We start from the raw sequence: 26,780 nt of genomic DNA on the forward strand, positions 1-26,780 counted from the left end.
GCACCAGAGTCCTGGGGTTGTCGTGACAACGCATCAGCCAGGAAATTCTTTTTCCCCGGGATAAACTTCAATTGGAAATTGAAGCGATTGAAGAATTGAGCCCAGCGGACTTGTTTTGGGCTCAGTTTCCTGGGGGTGCTAAGAGCTTCCAAGTTTTTATGGTCTGTCCACACCTCGAAAGGGTGATTCGCCCCCTCTAGCAAATGCCGCCAAGCTTCTAACGCAGCTTTCACTGCAAATGCCTCTTTCTCCCATACGTGCCATCGCCTTTCAGTCTCAGAGAACTTGCGGGACAAGTAGGCACATGGTTTGAGGCATCCTGCCCCGTCAGCTTGCATCAACAATGCCCCAATGGAATAATTGGAGGCATCAGCCTGCACCACAAAAGGCTTAGAGGGGTCAGGGTGTTGCAAAATTGGTTCTTTGGTAAAAGCCGCTTTGAGCTGCTCGAACGCCGCTTGGCAGGCAGGCATCCAGCGCAATAGCGCCCCTGGATTCTTTACTCTTCGAGTATCACCAAGTCCCTTGGTTCGAAGTAATTCCGTTAGTGGCAAAGCAATTTCAGCGAACCCTCTGATGAATAATCTGTAATAATTACTGAACCCCAGGAAACTTTGAAGTTGCCTACGGGTGCGAGGGCTTTCCCAGTCCACAATAGCTTGCACCTTAGCAGGGTCCATTTCAATGCCCTTATCTGAAATTCGATACCCCAAGTAATCAATTTGCGTCTGGTGAAAGGCACATTTAGACAGTTTGGCATACAATTGTGCTGCTCTGAGTTTGCTAAGCACCCTTTTTACCAGAGAGACATGTTCTTCCATGGTTTCAGTATAAATCAATACATCATCCGAATACACCAATACCCCTTTAAACAGATGCTCATGAAGTACTTCATTGATCAATTGCATAAATACCCCAGGGGGCCCAGCCAAACCAAAAGGTAACACCTTATACTGGAAAGCACCCAACGGGCAATTGAATGCTGTTTTCCACTCATCACCCTCTTTGATGCGTACACAGTAATAGGCTTCTCTCAAATCAAGTTTAGAGAAGATTTTACCCTTCGCCAGATGTGACAACATGTCTTTGATCAATGGCAAAGGATATTTATTGGAAATTGAGACGGCATTTAACCCACGGAAATCGGTACAGAGTCTTAATGTCCCGTCCTTTTTTGGGCGGAAGAGGACCGGTGCCCCCACCAGTGAATTCGCTGGCTCAATGAATCCCCGAGCCAAGTTTTTGTCCACAAAGTCCCTCAGCAAAGTTAGTTCCTTTTGCGTCATGGAATAAATCTTTGGCTTGGGCAACTGGGTATTGGGCACCAGCTCAATGGCACAATCTGTTTTCCGATGAGGGGGCAATTGATCCGCTTCCTTTTCGCCAAACACATCAGCAAACATCTGGTACTCAAGCGGCAAGCCTTCCAGAGGAGGGGCCGGGCAATGCGGAGTCGCAGCTGCCGCTACCCCCACCATCTCCTCTGGGGTACCCTTCCCTTCTGGTGCTTGGTAAAATCCATCCCTAAAGGTGACAGTCCGGTAAACCCAGTTTATTTGGGGATTCTGCTGAACCAACCAGGGCACCCCCAAAACCACCAAGGGACCCCCCACCGGAGCCACGACAAAGGACAAACCTTCGCGATGGCTGCCCAACTGCAAGGCTACTCGTCCTGTGAAATGGGTGACTGGTTTGCCCCCTGCCATGGACCCATCCAGCTGCGTAAAGGCGATGGGTCGCTGCAAGGGGAACGTGGGTAGCTCCAGAGCCGCTACCACATCGGGGTGCATCAAACACCTGGAACACCCCGAATCGATCATGGCCCATACTTCTACAGTCTTGGATCGGGAGCCCAACTTCAACTTCACCGTGAGAATGCGGTAACTGCCACTCACCGATGAAGGCTCGCGCCCTTCTTCCACCACCTGCCCAGCGGCGCCCTTTAAAGCAGGTGGCTGCCATTTCCCGCCGGCTGCAGTAGTTCGGGCTCCCCCTCCTCCTCGTAGAATGGCACACCGTCTCCCTCGCTTTCAGCCACCGCCGCTTTCTGCTTCCGCAGCAGGGAAGGGGACTTCGTCGGCGGCTTCCCCGGCCGTTCTTCCCCCTTTGCCTTCGGGCACACCGCTACTCAATGCCCCTCCTTACCACATCGCAGACACTGCCCTTTCACATACCGCTTCTCTCGCTCCTCTTCCCAGGCTCTTTGTCCGGGTCGTCCCCCGGTGCTCGGTGGGCGACTAGGCTTTAGCTCTCACCCCGATTTGGCAGCCCTCCGATGGGCGAACACCTCATGGGCATGCTCAGCCCTTCCCGCGAGCTGGATCCACTCGTACAACATATATGGGTCGTTCCTCCCCAGGGACCAGCGCAGCACCTCTGTGTTCAGGCCATCCTTGAATAACTCGATGATGGTGGCTTGGGACCAGTCATCCACTTTCCCGGCAAGCGCTTTGAACTCCAGCGCGTAATCAGCCACGGATCTCGATCCCTGCTTGAGTTCCTTCAAAGCTCGCTTTGCCCTCTCTTTTGTCAGGGGGTCCTCAAAGTGCTGCCTCAACGCCCAGAGGAACTCGTTAAATTTCTCCAGTTCAGGTGCTTCCGACTGGCACATCTGGACATACCAGTCTGTCGCCCTCCCTTTCAGTTTGGTGGCAATGGTGATGATCTTTGCCTTTTCTGATCGAAAAAGCGACCCCCATTCCTCCATGTATGCTTTAGCATTTGTCAGGAAGAATGAGAGTTTTGTCGGATCCCCATCAAACTTGACAGGGAAGTCTCGCATCCCACCCGCCGATGGGCTGCGCCCCATCCCCGGGGCTTCAGTGGGCTGCGTCTCTCCGGCCAGCGGCGGCGCGGGGGCTGGAGCTGGTCGCACGGACGGTGATGCTACTTCCATCCGGACCACTTGTTCCCCTTCCCTCAGACGCGCGGTCCATCTCTGCTCTGGGGACTGCCCATGGGACGAAGGGGTCGAATGCCGTTGGCTTGACCCGTCCCGGGTTTCTTTCAACGAACTCAGGTCTAGACTCAGCTGTTTCAGTATCGTCTCTAATGAGTCCATTTTCGACTCCAACACCCGGATACAATCCGGGGTGGGGGAGCCCTCCTTGGGCTGCACCTGGACCACTGTAGGGGACAGTGGGTACCTCTGCCTCCAGGATGGACCCCCCGCCACCGAGACATCCCCTTGGGTCTCATCCCAGGTGACCAGCTCACCCGGGGTGGTTACGGTAGTCTCCGGGGTGGTTTTCATGCCCCCGGCTTCGCCCTCCGACTCAGAGCTCGCCTCTTCCAGGATAGCTGACAGCTCCCCCACTTGGGACAGTCGGTCGGGGCATCTCACGGTCGAATCCGGCTCCCCTTCTTCCATCAGCTCGATATCGGGTTCGGTCATCGCTGGCGCTCTCCCTCACAGGTTTAGACAACTTGCCCTTTCCTGGAAAGGGGCCAGCGAGGTCGGGATCTTTGATTCTCAGCTTTATGTAATGATTGCCCAGCCCCAAATACTCAGACTCACAAGAGGCTGCTAAATGAAATCTGATTTATTAAGGATCTTAGGACAAATACAGAGAAAGCTGAGAATGAGCAAAAAGCGCGCCAAATACAAACTTAAAACCCTCGGTGCGAACGTATCCCGCCTCCCTGGCAACAGCCCTGCCCAGTCCAGGTGCTAGCAATCGTCAGACCTGCTAGCCTGGGAAAGTAACCTTGAACATAGCAGATAAAGCAAATACATTCCAAAGCGCAGCCAAGAGATAACTACTCCCATCCTCCCGTGAAAGATGAAACACGCATCCAGCTAATGACATGCGAAACGTTACGATGTATCAAAGACATTGAAACGGCGAACATGACACTGTGTGTCTTATTTTATATTCTTCTATTTAAAGGATTGTCAACAAATAGTCTTTATAGAAAGATATTTTTTATTACCAGGGTAAGGAACTAGTGATCCTCCAAATTTTGCTGAATTATAGTTTCCAGCAAAATTGAAATTCAATGGAATGCAGCACTTCCAATCTAGAGGGGTCCAGCACTAAGTAGTCATTATTAACACCACCTAGCCTTCGCCACTCAGATCTTAGTGATACTGCATCCTCAGTTAACCCGTGCTGTCCTTTTGGGACAGGTAAGTCATATTAACATTTTCAAACATCCCTTTCAACAACATTAGCAAGGTTGTACTCTCTCTCCTTGTAAGAAGCCTTGCAGCAGATCAGTCTGGCAGGCCCCAGTAATAGGATCCTCTGCCTTAAAGCTAGAGAAATATGGCTAATTTGCATCCACACATTCATGAAGGGAGATCTGATTTAAAACTAAGCATAATTTAAAATATAATGGGCTACTTTAATTTTTTTATTATAGTATTTTAACTGATATTAAAACATTAAATTATTTTAAATAACTTATTAAAGTTGATGCTAATAATGTTTAGTTATAAAGAAGACATATGTGATCATCATTTAATTGCAGCTCTAAATAAGATATAAATATTAAGTCTATAATAAAACCAAATAGTTGTTTGATATTGAAAGTACAATTCCCAGGAGTTCATGCCTCATATTAGATCATAATTGGTTGTTTGTGCTTAGGGTGACATCTGAACTCAGCCATTATAGTTTGTAATCCATGATTCAAGACTTAGTGTTACTCGTACCCAGCCAATTCTAGCTGGTTAAACAAACCATGGGTTTATGTTATGTGTGAACCTTGTCTCTGCAATAAGGTTAGAACAAAACTAACAACATTACCAATTGAACTATATTGTGAAAAGTCTATTCTATTTATTTTCGTCATTGTCCAATCATCTGAGGATATTTTACTACGCAAAGAGACAAAGCAAAAACATAGCATTGTTTGATGTTATGGGAAATCAAATCAAGTAGACTAATATAGTGCTGCAGATCTGGGCAGATCAGTGGAAGGGAACAAAAAGATAGAAAATACTAATTCTTTGCTGCTGTCTAGGCTGTACACTCTCTCCTTATTTATTTAACCTATGTGCTGAATATATTTTAAGGGAAGCTGAATTGGAAAAAGATGAGAACAGTTTTAAAATTGGACAAAGAAACATCAATAACTTGCACTATGCTGATGGTACTACCCTGATAGTCAAAAATGCAAAGAATGTGCAAGCTCTAATAGTAAAAGTCAAGGAGCATGTGAAAAAATGGAATTAAAATTAAAAATAAATGAAGACCAAACTAATGACAACAGATAGAACAACCAGCCTTAGAATTGACAATGAAGGTATCAGCCCTAAAAACCTCTGCCTTTTAGGATCAACCATCAACAGTAAAGGAACAAGCAGTCAAGAAATACACTGCCGACCAGCACTAGACAGAGCAGCTATGAAGGTCTTGGAAAAGATATTAAGATGCCATGATGTGTCTATACCTATAAAGATCAGAATAGTGCAAGCCACGGTATTCCCTGTGATACTCTATGGAAGTGGAAGTTGGAGTTTGAAGAAGTGAGATAGATAGTGAGTACTGACATTTTTGAACTTTGATGTTGGAGAAGACTCCTGAGAATACTGTGGGCAACCAAGAATACCAACCAACAGATCATCGAACAAATCAACCCAGAGTTCTCACCTGAGACACAAATGGCCAGACTCAAATTATCCAACTTCAGACACTTTATGCAAAGACCTAGCTCTCTGATTAGAAGGCTCTAATGCTGGGAAAGGAGGAAGGGAGGAGAAAAAGAGGATGCCCAGTAGCAAAGTGGATGGACTCAGTTACTGTGGCAATGGGTGCACTGTTGGAACACCTAAAAGACAACTTAGGAACAGATTGTCATAGAGAACATATATCTGTGTGGTCACTAAAAGTCAGCACCAATTTAATGGCATACCGTCAATCTATCAATCCATCATTGTCCAGATTTTTCACAAAATAAATCTGGTAGCCCAGGTTATGGCTTACCAACTATAGAATCTTTATATTTGATTTTTTTTCAAAGAGCATGTGAGTTCAATACAAAAGGTTATATAAAGAATCTTCAAACATAAGGATTCTGTAGCTGATGAGCCATTAATTAGGACTATCTGATCTAATTTGCAAAAAACAGGAATATGTGTCTGTGTGTACGAGTCCTCGGTATTTCATAGCAGTCAGAGACTCAGTTGCCATTGTTCAACAGCAATCAAAAGGGAAAAAAGGATTATCATTTTTCTGTATTTCCCCCAAAGCAAAAGCTGATTCTGGTATTTAAACATATTTTCAGTTCCTCTGCCACACTTTCATGGTGGCTGAAAGAGTATATGATATTCACTTCGTAAAAATCTATTAAAAATGACAGTCAAAGAATCAGTAAACCAATAGCTCTACTTTGGCTGCTTTATCAGTATTGATTCAGATCATAATCATTTATTTTAATCTTGGGCTTGGTGAAGTTGCTGGATTTAACCCTTTGACCTGTTCTCCTTGACTTCTGTGATGCCAGAAACTGTTTATTCATCTTAATGAAACTGTTGGGAAATGTTATGCTTGCAGTAGCAACGGTGGCAGCAACTGGTGATCAATAGGAATGGAAGACAAATGGTAGAATAAACAACCTTTGTGTCATTTTTGTTGTTCCTAATAAAGGAATGAACCAGATATGGATTTTGGTTTTTTTCTCCTGTAAGGGTAACGGGTGGGTGGGTGTGAATCATTGCTATGATTGCTTTTTTGGGTTTGGTTTGGTTTGGTTTGGTTTTACAAATGTCCATATTTGCTTGTATTACATAACTTTCAGTAATGTAATCTTGATGCTCACAAATATTTTTTTTAATGATCAATGCTGAGTGCCCTTAAAAATTGGCACCTTAAGTGTTGAGAGGATTTGGAGATGTTAGACCAATCAAGCATTTACTTTGTTGAAAATAATTAAAAGCATGCATTTAAAAGGTTAGATCAATGCTTGTAAACAAGAGCATTAACCAACAGGCATATATAGGGCTAGATTTAATTCAGAAAGTCAAATAGCTTTTAATTCCTAAGGCAAATATATTAAAAAGCAATAAATAATGCAGCAGATTGACAATGGGGAGGAGCATAGAACTTTAGGAAAAGGGGGGGGGTATACACAAATTATATAGTATTAGCTGACTAGAGGGTGCTGAATTACAATTATTTATTTATTTTTTTTATTTTATAAATTTATTCACCGCCCATCTCCCCCTCATGGGGGACTCTGGGCGGTTTACAATAAAAAGCAGTTAAAACTTAAAAATTCCCAGCAGACAGCATCCCCTACTAATGGCAGGCTGGCAAGGCAATTGAGAAATATAGTTCAGCAAGATCTGGAGGACTCGATGTCCTGACTAAGCAAAGACCACGCCAAGACAAGGAGAAAGTCTCTAGTGTTTTATTTACTGCTATTGTAGACAGAAAATCCTACCAAACCGAAGAAGCATGGAAAAATCCAGACAGATAAACCCCACAACTCAAGGTGGGTCTGTTCTGGGTTTCTTTGAATGACAGCTCAAAGTCTCTAAACTGTGCATGCGTTTTCCCTCCTGGATAGGGGCCTCCTCCTGCTCAGCATCCGTACTCATGACACCCAATGACTGATTAGCTGGGAAAGAGGAAGTTAGGATCCATGATGGCATGGTGTGTGCAGCAATGGGAGAGAGAGGGAGAATCACTTGGAAAGGTAGAAATTGTGCTAATATTACAATAACTAGGACAGGCTTTATGTTGCCTCAGCAATGGCTGGGTGATATCAGAAGATGCTATGAGTTTATCTTCACATGCCTTTAACCATGGCACAAGCATGGCCTGTTCTTCTTGACCTGTCCTCATGACATTGCCTTTGCCTCATACCCATCCTACAGCTGAGGCAGTTGCCATTCATCTTAAAGATCCTGCACTATCCATCTCTGGGTTGAGCATGTGCATGCCTATGTAAGCAAAGTGCAGCACAGCGCAGCACAGCACAGTGAATGACCAGAGAAACTGACAAAAGCTGCAGAGACAATACTGGTGGATCACTCACTCTAATAAACTAGACAAGGAAATCTCTATAGTTCTTCCCCTTCCCAGTTAAAATCCAGTAGTGAACTCCTCTGACCTCTAACAAATTTGGCTCCAAAGAAGGAGAAGCAAATATACATTTAAATGCAGATGAAGCACAAACACACACCAAGCCTTTTTCATAGGACTAGTTTAGTGTACTCTCTCTCTTTTTTCCTTTTTTGACAAGCAATCAGCAGTTTCTCACCACTAAAATTTACCTGGCAATCGTTCTCCCACCCTACTTGGTGATCCGTCCCAGTGTACCTCAAAATTGTTGCTGCTTCTCCCCACCTTATTAACCAGTTTTAGGCTACTTTTAAATACAGATATAGTGCTTTTCCAGAATCATGCTAGTTTGAAATAGCACTATTGTGGAATAAAGCATGAGACCATGCTGAAAAGAAGCCTGAGTTGAATACAAAACAGCACCCTCTGAATGCATCCATACAAAACAGTATCCCTTGAATGCATCCATACAAGACACTTGTGCAAAACCAGAGCAAAGTTGACAAATAGGTAAACCCATTGGTCTAGTCATCTGTCAAAACTCATGTCTTCCCTAGCCACCACCATGTTAAGAAGAGTGATTGATGAATGATTAAAAGTATGCATTGCCTGGATGCAAGAAATATTGCCCAATGCTAGACAACAGTCATTGCTGGGAGTTGAAGTCCATACGTCTTAAAGTTGCTGAGGCTGAGAAACAGTGCTCTAAGGGAACAGGCAGAAACCACTCTACCTGATTTCCAAGTGTGATACTAATCTGAAAAAAAATGAATCCAAGGAATGCTTTTATGTGCCCCCACCCTCTGCTTTGCCATTGTATTTTTTGAAGTTATTAGTCTATTGACATTGCCATGCGAATTATGTCTGGATTCATTTAGCCATGCTTCCAGTGGTCATTAAGTGCTGTGACAAACTGCCTCTACAGAAACATCCCTTTTTCCTTTGTAACAATTATATTTACTAAAAGTATTGAAAGCCTGCAATAAAGCAGTTATCGAAATGATACTGCTGGCAGAACAGAGACCATTTTAAAACCATTTGAACAGTCAGCTAGAAGAAAAAATTAGCCATGAAAATAACTGACACACATACTACTAAGCCAATTAAGCCATGAAAATAATATGCACAAATATTTATTTTTATTTTATTTTATTTTTACCCCACCTTTATTATTTTTATAAATAACTCAAGGAAGTGACTTCAGCAAAGGATCGTTACCTTGTCATGGTGCTGGAGCTTGAGCACCTCAATGATGCCATGAGCTAAACAGTGAAGGGCCACCCAAGATGGGAAGGTCATGACAGAGAGGTCAGACTAAATGCGATCCCTGGGGAAGGTAATGGCAACCCACTGTGATGATTGCCTTTATCCAAATAAAACTCTCAGACTCAAAATCACAATTCAGGTTCTGGGTTTATTTAGAAAAGAGTGCAAACAGGTAAAAAGCTGAGAATGAGAAAAGCGCGCCTAAACTCAAACTAAATATCATCATTTCAAACATCAGCCCACCCCCTCCTTCGCATACAGTACAACCCCACATTCCCAGGTGCTCCTAATGAGCTCTGCTGATCAACGGGTAAAAAGACCTTGACATTTAAGAGATAGCCCAAACACATTCCTCCCTGGCACAGTCCAGCACAGTCCAGCACCGCTCTCAGCAGCACCCTCCCAGCCAGTACACGTATCAGCACCTTGGCAAGTAAACCATTACGATGCATAAACACCGCAACAGTGAACATGACATACCGCCCCCCCCCCCAAAAAAAATGAATCATCAAGCAGAAGGCTTGGAAGGATAGGCAAGATGAAAATCACGTAGTAAATCAGGAGCCAGAACATTGCGGGCAGCAACCCATTCAGGATAGGGAAAGTGCTTCCAGCGGACCAGGTACTGAAGAGATCCTCGAAGCCTGCAAGAGTCGAGCACCTCCTTAACCTCGAAGTGTTGCTGCCCATCAATCATGATCGGTGGAGGGGGAGGCGGGCGCGGATGCCAGCGAGACGAGTCCTGAGCAGGCTTGAGCAAGCTGCAGTGAAAAACAGGATGCAAGCGCTTCAAATTATGAGGCAAATCCAAATGAACAGTGACAGGATTGAGCACCACAGTAATAGGAAAAGGTCCAATAAACTTAGGAGCCAGTTTCTTAGAGGGCTGAGGAGACTTTACAAACCTTGTAGAAAGATAGACCAAATCCCCCACCTTAAAAGCAGGCTGCCGCCGCCGGTGCTTATCAGCGTGCAGTTTATAGGCGGCTTGAGCCTCTCGAAGAGCGGTTCGAATAACGGGCCAGGAATCAGCCAGCTTAGAGCCCCAATCACAGGTGGCAACATCCGGAGCGGGAGGTTGGGGAAATTCCGGAATGGGAACGAAATCCCTACCAGAAACAATGCAAAAAGGCGTTTGCCCAGTGCTCTGGTGAACAGCATTATTGTAAGCGACCTCAGCAAAAGGGAGCAAGTCAACCCAATCATCCTGATGATAGTTGATGTACGAGCGGAGAAATTGCTCCAATGTGGCATTAAGGACCTCAGTAGATCCGTCTGTCTGGGGATGCCAAGAGGTTGACAACACCTGCTCAGTGCCAATGGGCTTCAAAAAAGCCTGCCAAAACCTCGAGGTAAATTGTGTACCCCTATCGGTCACCAAACGAGAGGGGCATCCATGTGGACGGTACACATGTACCAAGAAAAGCTTAGCCAGCTGTTGCGCCGAGGGAATGGAAGTGCAGGGAACAAAATGAGCTTGCTTAGAAAAATAGTCCTTGACCACCCAAATGACAGTCTTCTTTTGACTGGGGGGCAGGTCTACAATAAAATCCATGGAGATCACCTCCCAAGGATGAGAAGGGTCAGCCACAGGCTGCAGAAGCCCCTGCGGTTTACCAGCGGAATGCTTGGACATAGCGCAAACAGGGCAGGAAGCCACATAGGCTTTGACATCCTTCTGGAGGGTGGGCCACCAGAATTGTGGACTTGAAAAAACCAAATGACCAGCCTGCTTACTATCATGAGAACGGGACAGTATAGCAGAATGTTGAGAGTCAGGCACATACAACCGTCCCTTAACCCAGGCGAGGTCATGCTCAATGGACACCTTGTCAGGATTCCCCAAAATCCAGGGGTCAGACTGCAACGCAGAAATAAACACAGAGCGCAATCCACCCGACAATGGAGGTGGCTTGCGACCTGGAGGGCGGAGCGGTGGACTCAGAGACGAGGAAGACGACTGCTGGCCCCTAGTGCTGCTTCGTGTGACAGCCACTAGACCTAGTTGCGGCCCTGAGAGGACAGTGCCAATTACATCAGAAACTGGCTCCTTGTCCTGTGGCAGTCTGGAAAGCGCATCAGCCAAAAAGTTCTTTTTCCCTGGGATAAATTTAAGTTGGAAATTAAAACAGCTGGAAAATTGGGCTGAGGCGTCTGGGTGTACGGAGTACTTCGAGGTTGCGGTGATCCGTCCAAACCTCGAAAGGGGAAGAAGCCCCCTCCAAAAGGTGCCTCCAAGCCACCTTTAACAGCAAAAGCCTCCTTCTCCCAAACTTGCCAGCGCCTCTCTGTTTCAGAAAATTTTTGAGAAAGATAGGCACAAGGCTTCAAAAGCCCAGCAGAATCCTTTTGCAACAAAATAGCCCCAATAGAAAAATCAGAGGCATCGACCTGAACAACGAATGGAAGGTCCGGGTCAGGGTGGGAAAGGATGGGCTCTTCAGTAAAAAGAGCCTTCAACCGATCAAAAGCAGCCTGACATGCAGGAGTCCAATTGAGCACGGCCCCCGGGTTCCTAACCTTGCGAGTTTCCCCCACCCCCTTTGTGCGCAACAAATCAGTTAGGGGCAGAGCAATTTCAGCAAACCCCCTGACAAAGGATCTATAAAAATTGGCGAACCCCAGGAAACTTTGAAGTTAGCACCGGGTTCGGGGTCGCTCCCAAGTAAGCACCGCTTTAACCTTAACAGGATCCATTTCAATGCCCTTGTCGGAAATCCTGTAACCAAGGTAATCCAAGCGAGACTTATGGAACTCACATTTAGAAAGCTTAGCATAAAGCTTGGCATTCCGAAGCTTGGTGAGCACTTGTTTAAGAAGCCGTTCGTGCTCTGCCACAGACTTAGTATAAATGAGGACATCATCCAAATACACCAAAACCCCTTTAAACAAGTGGTCATGTAAAACTTCATTGATGAGCTGCATGAATACCCCCGGAGCCCCTGCTAGACCAAAAGGGAGAACCTTATACTGGAAAGAACCCAATGGGCAATTAAAAGCCATTTTCCATTCATCCCCCTCCCGAATGCGAATGCAATAATAAGCTTCGCGGAACTCCAACTTTGAGAAAACTCTGCCAGTGGACAGATGTGCGAGCATGTCCTTGACGAGAGGCAGAGGGTACTTGTTGGAGAGGGAGGCGGAATTTAACCCACGGTAGTCCGTGCAAAGTCTGAGGGTGCCATCCTTCTCCCAGAACAAAACAGGGGCCCCAACAGGCGAATTCGCCGGTTCAATGAAGCCGTGAGCTAGGTTTTTATCAATGAACTCCCACAAGGTGGTAAGTTCTTTCTTAGTCATGGGGTAAATCTTCGGCCTCGGTAAAGGGACGTCAGGAAGCAGCTCAATAGAACAGTCCATTTTACGATGGGGGGGGGGTAATTGGTTGGCCTCCTCCTCCCCAAAAACATCAGCAAAGTCTGAGTACATAGGCGGTAGACCCTTTAAGAGGGATAGAGAAGGTACAGGAGCAACAATTTCCGCTCGCCCCGCCGTCATAGGCATGGAACGTCCTAAAAGAGGAGCTTGATAGAAGCCATCCTCAAAGGTAATAGAGCGGGATCTCCAATTGATGTAAGGATTATGAGTGGTGAACCATGGAATCCCTAACACCACTAAAGGATTTCCCACTGGTGTGACGATGAAGTGAAGTAGTTCAAAATGGGAGCCCATACGCTAAGCAACTTCCCCCGTAAACTGTGTGGCAGCCCCCCCCCCCCGCCGTGGAGCCATCAAGCTGCTGAAAAAGCAGTGGCTTGGGAAGAGGGAAGCAGGGCAAATCCAATGCCTTGACTAAGTCAGGATGGATTAAACATCTGGAACAGCCCGAGTCCAGCAAAGCCCAGACCTCGACGGATTTGGATTGAAATCCCAATTCAATTTTGACCATGAGGATAGGGCAATCAGCACTCACCATGGTGGAATCGCACCCAGATTCTACCACCTGCCCCACGGCGCCGGTTAAGGCAGGTGGAAAGCATTTTCCGCCAGCTGGTCGAGGGCAGCTAAATCGTCTCCTGGAGTGTAGACATCTTCGTCGTCCGCAGTTGCCAGTGCCACCATCAATCTGCGAGGAGGGTTGAGTGGTTTCTTGGTCGGTTTTTGTGGTACCTTGGATGGGCAATCTGGTGCCTTAGGCTTAGGGCAGTCGACGGCGTGGTGGCCCAGTTTTCCACATGTGATGCATTGTCCCCGGACAAAGCGGCATTGTTTCTCTGTATCCCATCTCGAGGTTGATGGCAGAAACGTTGCTCGGGTAGTGGTGGCAGGCTTGTCCTCTTTGGTGGCCATCATAAAGGTGCGCTGGGCATGTTCAGCTTTACCAGCGAGGCAAATCCAGTCATGTAAAGAGTTCGGATCATCTCGCCCAAGCGCCCAGCGCAAGACTTCGCAATTGAGGCCATCCTTAAAACGATCAATCAAGGTGGCCTCGGACCATTCAGGAACTTTACCTGCCAAAACTTTGAACTCAAGAGCATAATCAGCCACAGGCTTCTGTCCTTGTACCAGTTCTTTAAGAGCATCCTTAGCCCTCTCTTTAGCCAAGGGATCTTCAAAATAGCGCTTCAGCACAGCCAAAAAGGCATCGAAAGTGGCCAGGGCTGGCGCTTCAATCTCCGCTAGCTGGACATACCAGTCAGCCACCCTGCCCTTCAATTTTGTGGCCACCGCCGAGATCTTTTCCTCCTCTGAAGAAAAGAGGTGGCCATGGAGTCTCATGTAACTGGCGGCATTGGTGAGAAAGAACGAGAGGTTAGTGGGGTCACCATCAAACTTTACCGGGAAATCCCGGGGAGTGCCTCCAAGCTGTGGGACCCCTGCAGAAGGACGACTAGGAGCCCCCCCATGGGAGTGGACCCTCGCGGACCTGGAGGAAAGTCTCGTGGTTGGCTTCTCCTTTCAGCGGTCTGTGACAGTGAGGGTGGGGGGCTAGGCAGCCCGCTTGCTCCCAGACCTCGGATGATTTTAACAAGGTCCCCAAAGGCAGCTGACATAGAGCGCAAGACGTGTTCCATCGATTTGATTTTGGATTCCAGGACCCTGATTCTATCTGGTGTGGCGGAGTCCTCTAGCCCCGGCCCCTCAGGTAGTGGGTTACCCGAGACATCTGGGCGCACCCCCCTCAGAGTGTCGGGCCAGCGGAGCTTCCAGGTGGAGCGTGATGTGCCAGGCCGGGGGTCCATCAGGGCATCCCATAGAAATTGTTCCTGTCCCGTCATGTTGTCCACCAGGGGTTTTTTTCTTCGATCCTGTGGTAGAGCTGGAGTCCCCCGACTGGGGTGTGGGGTGGGTTGGGATGGGGCTCAGGTCCCTGCTCGGGAACGTCGACTCTGGAAGTTGTCCCGTTTCCTCCTTGAACTCCGTAGGATCCTTTCCCCCTTCTGCCATCACTAGTCCCCCTTTCACAAGGAAATTTCCCGGTAAAGAGTGCGAGGCTAGTTTAAAGTAAAGATTCTCAGCTTTATGTGATGATTGCCTTTATCCAAATAAAACTCTCAGACTCAAAATCACAATTCAGGTTCTGGGTTTATTTAGAAAAGAGTGCAAAAAGAAGAAATGGAGTAGCCTTCATAATTAATAGTCAAGTGGCTAAAGCAGTGCTTGGATACAATCCAAAAAACGATAGAATGATCTCAATTCGAATTCAGGGCAAGCCATCTAACATCACAGTCATCCAAATATATGTCCCAACCACAGATGCTGAAGAAGCTGAAGTAGAGCAGTTCTATGAGGATCTGCAGCACCTACTGGACAACACGCCTAAAAGAGATGTTATTTTCATCACAGGAGACTGGAATACTGTGATGGGGGAGTCAAATGACATCTGGAATTACAGGTAAGCATGGCCTGGGAGAACAAAATGAAGCAGGACATAGGCTGATAGAATTTTGCCAAGACAACTCACTCTGCATAACAAACACTCTCTTCCAACAACCTAAGAGATGGCTTTATACATAGACTTCACCAGATGAACAACACCAAAATCAGATTGACTACATCCTTTGCAGGCAAAGGTGGCAGACACCTATACAGTCAGTAAAAACAAGACCTGGAGCTGACTGTAGTTCCGATCATGAACTTCTTATTTCACAATTTAGGATCAGACTAAAGAGATTAGGGAAGACCCACAGATCAGCTAGATATGAGCTCACTAATATCCCTAAGGAACATGCAGTGGAGGTGAAGAATTGATTTAAGGGACTGGACTTAGTAGATAGGGTCCCGGAAGAACTCTGGACAGAAGTTCGCAACATTGTTCAGGAGGTGGCAACAAAATACATCCCAAAGAAAGAGAAAACCAAGAAAGCAAAATGGCTGTCTGCTGAGACACTAGAAGTAGCCCAAGAAAGAAGGAAAGCAAAAGGCAACAGTGATAGGGAGAGATATGCCCAATTAAATGCAAAATTCCAGAGGGTAGCCAGAAGAGATAAGGAATTATTTTTAAACAAGCAACGCGTGGAAGTGGAAGAAGACAATAGAATAGGAAGAACAAGAGACCCCTTCCAGAAAATTAGAACCATCGGAGGTAAATTCCAGGCAAAAATGGGTATGATCATAAACAAAGATGGCAGGGACCTAACAGAAGAAGAAGAGATCAAGAAAAGGTGGCAAGAATATACGGAATACCTGTATACGAAGGATAACAATATCGGGGATAGCTTTGATGGTGTGGTCAGTGAGCTAGAGCCAGACATCCTGAAGAGTGAGGTTGAGTGGGCCTTAAGAAGCATTGCTAATAAGAAGGCAGCAGGAGATGTTGGCATCCCAGCTGAACTGTTCAAAATCTTACAAGATGATGCTGTCAAGGTAATGCATGGTATATGCCAGCAAATTTGGAAAACCCAAGAATGGCCATCAGACTGGAAAAAATCAACTTATATCCCCATACCAAAAAAGGGAAACACTAAAGAATGTTCAAACTATCGAACAGTGGCACTTATTTCACATGCCAGTAAGTTACTGCTCAAGATCCTGCAAGGTAGACTTCAGCAATTCATGGAGCGAAAATTGCAAAGGAACTAGGGACCAAATTGCCAATATCTGCTGGATAATGGAAAAAGCCAGGGAGTTTCAGGAAAACATCTATTTCTGTTTTATTGACTATTCTAAAGCCTTTGACTGTGTGGACCATAACAAATTGTGGCAAGTTCTTAGCGGTATGGGGATACCAAGTCATCTTGTATGCCTCCTGAAGAATCTGTATAACGACAAGTAGCAACACTAAGAACAGACCACAGAACAATGGACTGGTTTAAGATTGGGAAAAGAGTACAGCAGGACTGTATACTCTCACCCTACCTATTTAACTTGTATGCAGAACACATCATGCGACATGCTGGGCTTGAGGAATCCAAGGCTGGAGTTAAAATCGCTGGAAGAAACATTAACAATCTCAGATATGCAGATGATACTACTTTGATGGCTGAAAGCAAAGAGGAACTGAGGAGCCTTACGATGGAGGTGAAAGAAGAAAGTGCAAAAGCTGGCTTGCAGCTAAACCTCAAAAAAACCAAGATTATGGCAACCAGCTTGATTGATAACTGGCAAATAGAGGGAGAAAATGTAGAAGCAGTGAAAGGCTTCGTATTTCTAGGTGCGAAGATTATTGCAGATGCTGACTGCAGTCAGGAAATCAGAAGACATTTAATCCTTGGAAGAAAAGCAATGACAAATCTCGATACAATAGTTAAGAGCAGAGACATCACACCGACAACAAAGGTCCGCATAGTTAAAGCAATGGTGTTCCCTGTAGTAACATATGGCTGCGAGAGCTGGACCATAAGGAAGGCTGAGAGAAGGAAGATTTATGCTTTTGAACTGTGGTGTTGGAGGAAAATTCTGAGAGTGCCTTGGACTGCAAGAAGATCAAACCAGTCCATCCTCCAGGAAATTAAGCCAGACTGCTCACTTGAGGGAATGATATTAAAGGCAAAACTGAAATACTTTGGCCACATAATGAGAAGACAGGACACCCTGGAGAAAATGCTGATGCTAGGGAGAGTGGAGGGCAAAAGGAAGAGGGACCGACCAAGGGCAAGGTGGATGGATGATATTCTAAAGGTGACGGACTCCTCCCTGGGGGAGCTGGGGGTGTTGATGACCGACAGGAAGCTCTGGCATGGGCTGGTCAATGAAGTCACGAAGAGTTGGAAGCGACTAAACAAATAAACAACAACAAGGAAGTGAACATACCTAATACTCCTTCCTCTCCTATTTTCCCCACAACAACAACCCTGTGAAGTGAGTTGGGCTGAGAGAGAGTGACTGGCCCAAGGTCACCCAGACGGCTTTCAGGCCTAAGGCGGAACTAGAACTCACAGTCTCCTGGTTTCTAGCCTGGAGCCTTAACCACTAGACCAAACTCAATCCAACATATAACCACCCAGAGTCATTGTATACAAGATGGGCAGTGGAGAAATATGACAAATAAATAAATAAATAAACTATGTTGGATCTCCTGAATAGCAGAGTTTAACCATCCTCCTTAACCTTTCCCTTGTGAATATTTTCTGCACTGGTGGGCTTTATTTGCTGTATATACTCAGCCAGCTCACATCCCAGAAAGAATGTGTAAGCCACTGATCACACTATGCCTAACCTGCTAATGAATTTTAATTTGATGGTTCTTTTCTTTTTTCTTTTTTGCATTAAATCTGAGAACTATTAGTGCCTGAAATTCTGTCTTAATATCTTCTGCAAACCTCATGCCAGATTTTGCAATTAATTATTAGCAAAGAAAAATGCACCAAGTTTGGAGACACCAGTTGGACCAGCATCTGTGAGCACATTGACTAATACCTTACTGGTTTAGCTGCCAGTTACAATGAAATAAATCAATGTTAATTTCACTGTATTACAACAACATTGATTTCCTATTAAACAGCAGACAAAGCAGGTTATGGCTTTGGGAAGTTAAAATGGAAAGGTATTTCTGTGGAAATAAAAGTACTGGTGAGAAGCAAAATGCTAATTTGAAGAGAACAAAGAATTCCATAGAAGAAATGAGATGTCTGAGTGGTCAGAAAGTTTGTTCTGAAGTTTTGCTTAACTTTCAAATTGTACTGACTGTCCACTCAGAACATCATAATTTATTCCTTACAAATGTATAGAAGCATCAACTAAGTATACTAGCTGGTATACATAACTGAAATTACACAGGCTGCTGTCCTGAGACCTAAATCTTGTACATATATAAATGCAATTTCATGCTACAAATACACAAGCACACAAACACACATATATGAAGGTTGTAATCTGAGACACACTTAACTTCCAGCTGAGTCCCATTAAACTGAGCTGATTCTCAATCTGTCTTCTTATTCATTGTCAATCCTCAGAATGCTTTGGGGTTTCTTTAAAATTTCTTCTTTGACCCCCGTGCGGGATGCTAATACAGTGTCTTCACTTGGAATGTAATAGAAATTTGGGAAACCAGGAAAGCTGTAGACTGATAAATGATGATACACTATGCAGAAAGTAATTTGCTTCTCTCAAACTGAATAAGAATGATTTTAAAATGCAGAAGAATTTTTAATACTGCATTTTTAAAAAATTATGATTTTCTAGGACTTCTAGGACTATTTCATGACTGCCCATTATGTAAAAAGAAATGCTTTATTTGTAAAAAAAAAAAAAGAAAAAGAATAGTATATCAAAGCAAACGGTTCATGGGCAACTGTGGGAAGAGCAAGTAATATAATGCACATTATGACACAGTCATGGAAATGATACAAATTATGTGCTGTACATTATTTGTGCCATGATACAACTGATGCAAATTACATTATTTGTGTCATTTTTCTGTTGACATCACAAAACATGCAATGTCATTATGGCTTTTACCAGATGCCTATGAAAAGGTCCTAATTTTATCATCCTTCTGAAGTGTTAGTTTTCTGTGGAAAGAATAATGTATTTCTAAATCGTGGCCAACCATTCAAAGAGATAATTCTATAGTTCTGCAGTCTGCACAGAGAGCTTGTTTTGAATGAGTTTACATGCTCTGAGAATCACCAGGCTGAATTCAACAGGATACAACTGAGGACCAGAGATGATGCTCTGCCAGCTGACTAACAGTTAGGCATTAAAATAATAATATAACTCCAGGGAACTACAGCACTACTTTGTTATACAAGACTTTGATGGTAGGCTATACAAATATAAATGAATAAAGTAAAAGAAAGCTATTCCTCTTTTCCCACTTTACCATCAATGTCAAGGCAATACAACACCAAAGTCAGTTGTCTTTTTCCACTTGAAGCTTCTCACTCAAGCCCTGCAGGTTAACGCTTCATATCACAGTGGGGTTTATTAGCTTTCAGTCAGTGCATCTGATGTCCTATTGATGTGTATTCTACAGTCAGGTAAGTAGGCCTGTTATTAAGCAAATACTTAATACTCATCTCAATACATGTTTGGCTGAAAATTCCAGAAATAAGCAAACAAATTTTAACCTTTTTTATAGATATTTTGAGCAGAAATGCATAATAAAATCATGCTAATAACAACATGAGACCAAGGTTTACTCTACATATTTCACTTGATATGGGCTGCAAAAACCCAAGCTACTACTTAATGGCAACAAAATTGCTATTCAAAGCTCTCTTTGCTGCCATCTAGTGATATCTGGATGTTTGCAGCCCAGTTCTGTTACGCCTCTTCAAGATTTGAAAGCTAAATTACACATATTAAATACAATCTGAAATCAGCCTTTAGATGTTTGTTTGGAATAGTGTAAATCCATAGGAAACTGGCCATGTAGGAGAATGGGAAAGGGTTAAACCTTTCCCTCTCTGTGTTCTTTGTAAAACATCTCTCTCTCTCTCTCTCTCTCTCTCTCTCTCACACACACACACACACTCACACACTCACACACACACACAATATAATGGTAGGTGGGAGTGACCTTGGGAGACAGGGCAATGAGACACAGCCAAGGGAAGGGTCAGATAAAAGGCAGGAATGTGGGTGGGGCAAGAGGCTCAGAAGAAACCCTCCCTAGGTTCTTGGCTGTAAAGGGGACAGGGGGAGAAAGATACTTTTAGACTTTCAAGATTCCCTTAATGTAACCTTACAATAAAGTAGAATTAGCTCATCTGGTCATGTTTCCTGTCTGGTCTACCTAATAAGGCTTATGTTACTTCAGTTCTCTTTACCCTTTTGCACAATCTTCATTCTCCAATTACTTTTCACCTTTTTCAATTTATTCCCTTCTTTCTAACCTTATAGGAGCTCCTAGTTTTGCACTTCCTATTCCTTTGTTTACAGATATCCATGCCATAACACCAGAACAGCCAACATGTGTCTCAGTCTTTGGCATCACACAAGTGCCATACACTAAAGACTGAAAAAAGCTGCTCTGTTCTTAATATAACAACAACAAAAACACAGCCCCACAATATACTTATATCAGTGACTGGAGGGCACCCCATGAAATATAGTTTTGACTTGATACTTCTTGCTTAGTGTAAAGCATTTGTAAATATGCTATTGCATTAATTCCAAAGTCTGAAACTGGGACATTAAGCTGATGAGTTCTAATGTTTCTTAAACAATCACTTCTTCTATTCTCTCAAGGATGTTATATTTCATGATTAGCCTCTGATTAAATGCACTTTATATACAAAGTCTATCCTGTACAGTAGGTAAATCATCTTCAGTATCAACACATATCTCTAAAGAGAGGCATCTGGTTCTGTTTCCAATGCCAGTATGCATCTCCATTTTGTCTTATTTTAAGATTTTATTGAAAAAGGCAGATGTGTGTAACTCTGATATTGAAACCCAATGTTTATTTCAATGTAAGTGTTACTGCTTATGATCTTTCCCTGCACAAGGATGTCTTTATTCCTAATAAGCATATGTTCTGGTTTTATGGGGATCTGGTATGTAAAATGAGAGATTCCTCGGTTTAAGCCTGGTTTGAAGTTTTGCGCCTGCACATTACCAATTGACTGGATGATGAAGAAAGGTAACTATAATCAATTGCCCATCATGGACAAGTTCAAGCTGTTACAGGTGATTTATGAAGATAGTTTTTTTAAAATGCTTGTTTGTTTATTTGTTTTGCCAAAGATCAGGAATAATCATCCAGAAGCCTTGCTCCGTGGATTGCTGTAGGGAACATTCTAGAAATATGTTTATAGCAACTATATTTATGCCTTTCAATGTGAGTCACTACTCCCTGGGCCATTCTCTTCTGCTGGCAATAGCAATTAACTAATCATATCCAGCCTGGCAGGAGAAGCAGGCTCCAGGTGCCATCAGCTACAGAGTGTTGGGTGGTGGGGCCTAGGAGGAGAGCCTTTTCTGCTGTGGCACCCACCCTCTGGAACATCATTCCCTCTGAGATTAGGTTAGCCCTGACTCTCTTGACCTTTGGAAGGCCCTAAAGATCTGGTTTTATGCCTGGGGGTTATTTTATGATGCTCCGCTGCTATGCATTTTTATTTTATATTATACATTTTATTTTATCTATTTTATTGTAAGCAACCCAGAGTCCCATACATGAGATGGGCAGCTATATAAGTCAAACAAACAAACAAACAAATATCCAAATGAAATTATAAAGTTTTTAAATGAAGGTAGATGGATTTGTTCATTTTAAAAGACTGTTATGTACTCTGTTTATATTAACCAACATATTGTTTTCAAACATCTAGTTTTGAGATGTTATTCTATTCCTGGGAATGTAATGTGGCTGATATGTTGAGAGGTGAGATGGGGATCCCTTGCTCAAGTTGGCGATTGCATGCAAAGTTCTTCACTTTGATCTCAGATAACCAAGAGCTACTGGTAGCAAAGCAAAAAGATCTGCACCTGTTCTGGGCCTTCTCTCCTTTCTTTTTATTTCAATTGTTTTTGTGATGAACTCTAGATTGATTCCTTTTCTCAACTTAGAAGAGAGCCATAGTTAACAATACAGTTGGGACTTATCTACTGCCATACCAGTAAAGGAACACATCCAAACTATTTTGCCAGATCTTTTTCAGCATTCTGATTGACATTGGTACTCTCCTACCTTCTGAGGTACTAAGAAGTGACAGGCAGAGACAGCCATGCTGCTATAATCAACTATTTAAAAAGAAAATGCAGAAATTCTCCTTTGTGTAGGCACCTAACAGCACAATTAACCAATTAAAATAGCCTAATCATCAAGGCTAAAGTGGTTCACTGTGATTAAGCTATTGTTATCTGATATTTCCAAGATATCAAGGCTGAATGTTGGTAGCAGATAATGGAAAACTTTAGCTCAGACAGTATTTAAAGGAATTTTAAGGATCAAGAGCATCTTCAGGAGCAATTTTAAGAAGCATCATCTACTGATAACTAGGTTGTACTTTGGCTATTTATGCAGCAGTGTCAATGCATATTCTTCTTCCCAAAGTAGTTTCTGCCCTGGGGAGTTTGGACTTATTAAAATAAGTAAATATTAATAAATATTTACTTATTTGTTACGTTTATATCACAACACACCAACAGTTCTCAGTGGCTTTTATGATATACTGTACAGAAAAAAATATTTTAAAAATCCATGGTATGATTAAAAATACTAATCAAATAACAATCATAAAACCCCAAACCAAAAGACACATTCTATTTTTATTTTATTTATTTTCTATCCCGCCTTTATTATTTTTATAAATAACTCAAGATGGCAAACATACCTAATACTACTTCCTCCTCCTATTTTCCCCACAACAACCCTGTGAGGTGAGTTGGGCTGAGACAGAGTGACTGGCCCAAGGTCACCCAGCCAGCTTTCATGCCGAAGGCAGGACTAGAACTCTCAGTCTCCTGGTTTCTAGCCTGTTGCCACTAGACCAAATATAGCTAAAGTGAAATACCAGAAAAGTGGAAGAAAATAAAAAGAAATAAAAGATGGTGCTGGGCATGAACTCAGTTGAAATGCTCTCCAGAATAATTCCATTTTAACACCTTCCTGAAAACCAACCAGGAAGGGGTTAGTCTGATTTCCCTGGGAGACTATTCCAGGCCACTGATGCCATGATGAAGAAAAAGTCCCTTCTAGCTTCACATTTTGGAAATATGGGACAATGAGGAGTTTCTCCTTAGATGATCTAGTAGGGCAGGTTGATTCCAGTTGGAGTAGGTGCCATGCCCTAAAAGGCTTTATAGATCAACACCAGTACTTGGTTTAGGGAAATCAATCAGCAACCAGTGCAGGGCCAACAGAATTGGCTTCCAGAGTTGGGTTCCAGTGAGCACATGGGCCCCTGTATTCTGGGCCAACTGTAATTTCTAAGCAGTCTTTAAAGGTAGCCTCTTTTCCAGAGAGGAGTAAGATAAAAATTAAATTAGGGAAAATAGGGGAATCTATTACACAAGTTTATATGTTAGCTAACATGCATCTATTTTCTGGCAGATACATAATCAATACCCTATGAGTGCAAATCATTTATTGTTCTGGTGCAACACTGTATTCTTTTGATGAATCACAGGCTTGCTACTTGATTTACAGGACAAAACATGGGTTTGAGACAGATGTAGAGACTGCATCATCAGTTTATATACTCAGATCATTGCACATTATTTTGGTTAGGGTTGAGTAAATCAATTTCAGTTTCTCACTATTTCATATTTTTGGAAATATAGCAAGTTTGTGTTACCAAATTGAAGGGTTTTTTTAATGTTTGCAATAAAACATGTATACTGTGTATTTTGGTTTCTCCAACAGATCCATTTTTGTTTGTCATGTTGCCTACTGCACACAATTTTGTGAAAAATTTCCCCTACTATAAATCATCTCGTTTTCATTAATATATGCATTTTTATATAGAGGTTTTTATAGCATTCTTTTTTTTTTAAGTAATCACTTGTAAACTGCATTGCAAAATCATAAACTGTGAATTGAATTGTAACTAATCTTGGGTTTATGTATCGGTCTGAAAATGTGAAATAAATACATTCATATTCAAAAGTAAACCACATTCTTATTTCTGGTGTTATGTGCTTCTTATAATTCAGTTGTATAACAGATCTATACTGTATTTTAATGGATTTTGTTTTAAGGCTCTGAATCCATTACTTATAGTTATTTTGAGATCAGTTCATTTTTCCCTAACTTAGTTTTCAAAACTGCTTCAAAAATTTAGTTGAATCTGAGCCTTTTCTTTAAGAGCAATACCGCAGGGTGAAAATAATAATTCCGTATTAAAAAGAGATGTGACAGAAAAATGAATGTAAAAGTCAAGCTGTTTATTTTCTTCCTAAAGAAAAAATAATTTCTTCTATGTTTCCAACTTATCTGGTTAATCTTTTTTCTTTATGTTGTAAATGTTGGCAGATAAGAAGGGTGTTGAATGGCTGCCCCCTACCCACCCCCATCCTGCATTTCTACAATAGTATGTCAACATTGGAACTCATCAGCTTAATGTCCCAGTTTCAGACTTTGGAATTAATGCAATAGCATATTTACACAAGCAGCATCTTCTGTATTACTGAAACCTGTTGTGATAAAGTGCCTTATGAGGAGACTTTTTTTTCAGTACTTGGACATTACAAAAAATTTACCAAGTATAGTTGGGTGCATGCCCTGTACCTTCTAGCTCAGTATTTCTCAACCTTGTACGTTGACGTGTAGATTTCAACTCTGAAGTCCACATGCCTTAAAGTTCCCAAGGTTGAGAAACACTGCCCTATAGACTACAGTTGCATGCACAAGTTTGGTCAAAGTGTTATGTTTCAAAGAATGAACAGAAGGGGACACAATCTCTATAAGGTATAAGGTTCAATATAACATTTTCCTGCATATTTGCATGCATAACTACTAATTTATATTCTAATGCCGAAAGGATACTAATACAAACTATAAGCACTTAATAAAACATACATCCTATTCTGGAGTAAATGCTCCTGTTCTCCTATTGTTAAATATCTCCCTAAAATTAGTATTCCTGCCTGCCCTTTATCCATCAAAACTTTTTGAAAAGCCAACTCTCTTCCCCTAGAATCATCCTTTCCCAGCCTTTCCGAGAAAAAAAAATCATCTCTCAGTGGTAGCCAGTAATTGCAATGTTCCATCTATTGCATGTTCTAGCTCTGTAATGGGATACCTTAGATAGTGGAGTGCAAATTGGTGTAGGTGGGTGTGTCGCACCTGTACCTCTTCTGCTCCTCATATTCTGGCCCATAAGGACTGCAGGATGCAGGCCAGGCTGAAGTTATGACACCAGAGATGGGATTAAATCTTTAAAACCATTACTTTTTCTTTCTTGAGGATTTCGGGGCAGGGAAGATTAAAGTACAAGATAGACTCTTACGCTCAGGGGAAACTTGATGTACCTATTTATAACATTTTTAGGGAAAAAAGAAAAAGATTTCTGAAAATGGAAAAGTTTGCCACACAATGTCATGGGTGAGATTTGTGAGTGTTCATGAGGCTTCATGCAGCCCAGGGAACACCCACCCACTTTAGGTGGGCTGATTTGCCCCTCAATGCTTACTTATTGGCCTTTTCCCTTAATTAGAAGAATGCCTGGCAAATGTAGACAGCTTCTGCTTCATTTCTTTACTCATCAGTGCTTTTGTGATCAAAGAGGGCAGGTCAATAGAGCGACAGCACAGAACAGTAGCATTGCACAGCACAGTACGGTAGCATCGCAAGGTTACAGACGCCTCCTGGGGTCTCTCACAAAACATTGTGGGCGCTCTTTCCAGCTCTTTTTATTTGTTCTTTCAATCTACCCTGTCCCCCAGCCTTCTCAATCTGCTGCCTACTCTTCTCAGACACTAATATCAGGAATCCTGATTTTTCCAGATTGCCTCTGCTCAGGAAGGAGTGAAGAGAAAGTGGGAGGATTCCTTCAGAAAGGCTCTTAGTTTGTTTTTGAAAATGGAAATGGTGATGTCATCTGGGCTGGAGGGCCACAGACTTTCACCAAATGGTCCTGCTGGCCTTTCAAAAGACCCTGAAAGTATGGTTTTGCCAACGGGCATGGGGACCACAGAAAGTGGCAGAGCTGGCACAGTGGCTGTATTAGTGTTATTGTTAGATGTGATTACCTCAGCTATGAATTTTATGGATGTTTTAATGATGGTTTTTATATGTTTTATACTGGTTTTTTAAAAATATTTGTTTTGTTTGTTTGTAAGCTGCCCAGAGTCATATATATTAGTTGGGAGGCTATATAAAATTGTATAATAACTACTGAAGAAAAGCATATATTTGAATGGCTAAGAATGCTTTGGAGGACTTCTTATAATTGTGTTGATTTCAGCAGGTGTCTGATGATACCAACCACGTTGCTGCTTTTCCTTTCATATAAGTCATACTTTAACCAGGCAGGTTTTGCTTTTAAAAGTGTACTTTTCCATGCTTCAAAAACTTTAAGCACAGAGTTGCGAGTTCAGCAGCTACACAGCCCACCCAAAGCATCTATTTGTCCTATAATTTTTCAAAAAGCATCTTTTTATATTTGTGACACAAGTTACTATGTCACAAATAAGACATTTGTTTTTAAAATAACATTTTATTAACCT

This window comes from Candoia aspera, chromosome 3 (genome assembly GCF_035149785.1).
Source record: "Candoia aspera isolate rCanAsp1 chromosome 3, rCanAsp1.hap2, whole genome shotgun sequence".
Lineage (NCBI taxonomy): Eukaryota > Metazoa > Chordata > Lepidosauria > Squamata > Boidae > Candoia > Candoia aspera.